The sequence below is a fragment of the Austrofundulus limnaeus genome, unplaced genomic scaffold (assembly GCF_001266775.1).
Source record: "Austrofundulus limnaeus strain Quisiro unplaced genomic scaffold, Austrofundulus_limnaeus-1.0 Scaffold100, whole genome shotgun sequence".
NCBI lineage: Eukaryota > Metazoa > Chordata > Actinopteri > Cyprinodontiformes > Rivulidae > Austrofundulus > Austrofundulus limnaeus.
The window spans coordinates 1,063,298-1,066,240 of record NW_013952502.1 but is presented as its reverse complement, the minus strand read 5'-3'; the positions used below and the strand labels follow the sequence as shown (position 1 = coordinate 1,066,240).

Below are 2,943 nucleotides of genomic sequence, written 5' to 3'. Positions count from 1 at the left end.
CTCCGATGGAGACATGGAAACGCTGCTGCTTTGCAGCTGCGTTACCCTGCTTCCTCGGGCTTGGACCCCTAATAACTTGATTTAGAAGGTTAAAAACGTACAGAAACACAGGTGATAAATGATTGGAAGTATTAGATATACAAACATTTAATGAGAATAAACTAAAAAGGAACTGTCATTACCCAGGGTAAAATCATCCTCAAATTTGGTTCAGTCGTGTGATCATAGGCACGTGACTCATTCAGCCAACCACCTTGTGTGGAGTGTTAATAAGGCCTGCTCCAGCTTTCCTCAATCAGGTGTGAGGGGAGAGCTGGAGACAAAGCTGCTACATGTATTTGCTTCCACACAACTTTTTGTTGATTCAATGTTGTTGTTTTCTTTATGCACTTTAAGTCTCCCTATATAAATATTATTTGGATCGTAAACCACCAGTGAGCCTGGAGCCATGAAGTTGTCATACATTGAACTGTGAATGGAATTGGTGAGTTGTGAATGAAATGATTGTTTGTTTGGTTTTGACATRTTTGTTTGCAGCAAATGCTAATTGGCTGATTGGTAGTTGCAGTTAATGCTAACATGGTTCAACTTCAATCATTTTACTCCTACCTTGTACTTTGATCTTAACTTAATGGGGTAAATGCCTCCATGTTTAGTTTATGCTGTGTAGTATTCCTATGTGGCATTCAAACATAATTTGAGAACAATGTTTTTGAACTGGTGCTGAAATTGTTCGTGTATCTAAAAAAATGTGCAAATAATACACATTTGTAGATATAACTGCATGAATTTATCAGATTATTTTGCTGTGTGCACAAGAATCATTGTTAAAGATCTAATTAGGTTGCTTATTAGCTGTATGAAATCTTACTAGTCCTGTTTATCTAATGCAGGCCAGGTGACCCTTTTTGGGTTAAAAGGGTGGTGAGCTACTGGGAACCAGGAGGACCTGAAAATCCCAAATGATGCTGGTTCAAACAGCTGCATTTGTATCCATTTCACATGACTGCTCCTCTGGGATCACCCGGGTACAACCAAAGTCTTCATCGACTTCAGCCATTTCCATCAAATTTGAGGTCTGTGTTTTCCACCTCCGACTGAAAGGTTCCACAAAAGTCAAGTCAGACGTAGCATCATTGTCATCTGAAAGACTGATGGGGAAAGTCCAAACAGTTTTCCTCCCYATGTCCTCCTTCGTTTAGGCATCCTTTGAACAGAAACCAGCTTTGAACTGGTGACAAGCAGTTAAGGTTTCTGATCTTGTCGTCTTGTTCTCTCTGGAGTTTGGTTACGATACTGTTTTGAGCAAAGCYACATCTGCCACCTCAGTAATGTGTGGGTCGCTCTTCACTTTCTTTGCCGTGCTGGCAACTGTAAAGTGCTGAGGGTCTTCCTCAGTGCATAAGGAGTAATGTTGCAGATGACAGTTTTAGCATTTCCACCAAGATGCGAGTCAACTTGCTGTGTCTGTAGTWAATGAAACCCTTCTGGTTTTCGTCCGTTAGCTTCTTGACCACCTGACCAAGTGTGAAAAGACTGCAACTTTCTTTGAAGCGTGCACCCTCAGCTCCTGTTTGACTTGCTCTCTCAGACCCAGCAAGATCCACTAAATTTAAATGAKACAAGAGGATGGCTTCATCAGTCTTGTCACTCGATGCTGGATCACTTTCCCAACTTTCTAAGATCATAAAAAATATGGCATGTGAGTGACTGCTTCGTAGATTCATTTTTGTCTTTGCATACTGAYGATTTTCTACTTGTGAAGTAAATTTAACCACCTCTGTCAGATCAGCCACACAGTTGTTTTTATTGTTTCTCTAACTTCCAAAGGTTTTCTATTTCTGCTGTCAACAAGCATGTCGGTCACAGTTGCTGATTTCCATATAAGACACTCTAAGAAGGAACTCCTTATTTGAAACAGATTTAATAGTTTTAAAGACATCTTCCACTGCCAAAGGAATGACTCCAAGGTTATGGTCATCATAGTGAAAGTCTTTCCAGAGGAAGTCTGTCTGTAGGCAAACACAGTTCCGTTGGTGGAAAYAACCAGAGGGTTTACAAAAGCCTGATAAACCCGAGTGGTTTCTTCAGCTATGAACACCCGGTCAACTGTATTTTTATTATATATTATATTTATTTATTTATAATGTTCTGCTGCCTTTCATTTAATTTGATTTGTATTCTTGTATGTTGAATTTTTGTTGTTGTTGTTAAAAGAAATGAATAAATAAAATAAAATGATTCCAACCAATCGGAAGACTTTAAGATCTTTTAGATCTTTTTAGATTACTATAATATTGAATATAATTGAATATACTTAGATTACATTACGCTGAAATTTGACTGCAGTGTTGTAAATTTATATTATGGGTTGTGTTTTGTATGTTTTATTTTTTTTGTGTTCACTTAAATTGTTTCCAAATACATGGTACTGCAACTAGGCTTCCTTTTGTGGTGGTTTTTATTACTGGCATCAGCTCCTGTAGTCGTTTTCTAGTCTTCTGAGTTTATCTCATATCTAACTTTTTAGTAACGCAATTAGTGCTACATTACGGAATGCGACTGTTTTAGTTTACCTCAGTGGTTCTTTGAGTTTATTAGTTTTTACATATTGTTTTCTGTGATCTGTTATAAGTTCAGTCACTTTTCCCTTTTTGTGTTTCTGCAGTTTTTATGTAAAGCTTTGTTTGTGTTAATTTCCCTGTGTCATTTCTGATCTCTACCTTCCATCAGCTTCCTCTGTTGTTCTCAGTCGGCCAGCTACCCTCACCTGTTTCCAGTCTCCAAATAGGTCAGCTGGTCCCAGTACTGCTCCATATAATCGGTTTCTTGCCACCATCGCCTCAGCAGACCAGTCTCGGTCCTCCTAATGTTTCCCTGAGCTCTCCTGTTTTTTGTTTTTGTTTTGTTTTTCTTGCCACCATGTCTGCTCTGTGTGTGTGT

The 2,943-nt window shown here is 38.7% G+C and overlaps 1 long non-coding RNA gene across 1 annotated transcript; it reads left to right on the top strand.

Moving 5' to 3' along the window:
- Positions 1-284: 284 nt before the first annotated feature.
- LOC106520952 (uncharacterized) lies at positions 285-2,129 on the top strand. Its single transcript, XR_001310606.1, has 2 exons — positions 285-484; positions 894-2,129. It is a non-coding gene; the product is annotated as an uncharacterized LOC106520952 (long non-coding RNA).
- The last annotated feature ends 814 nt before the right edge of the window (positions 2,130-2,943 follow it).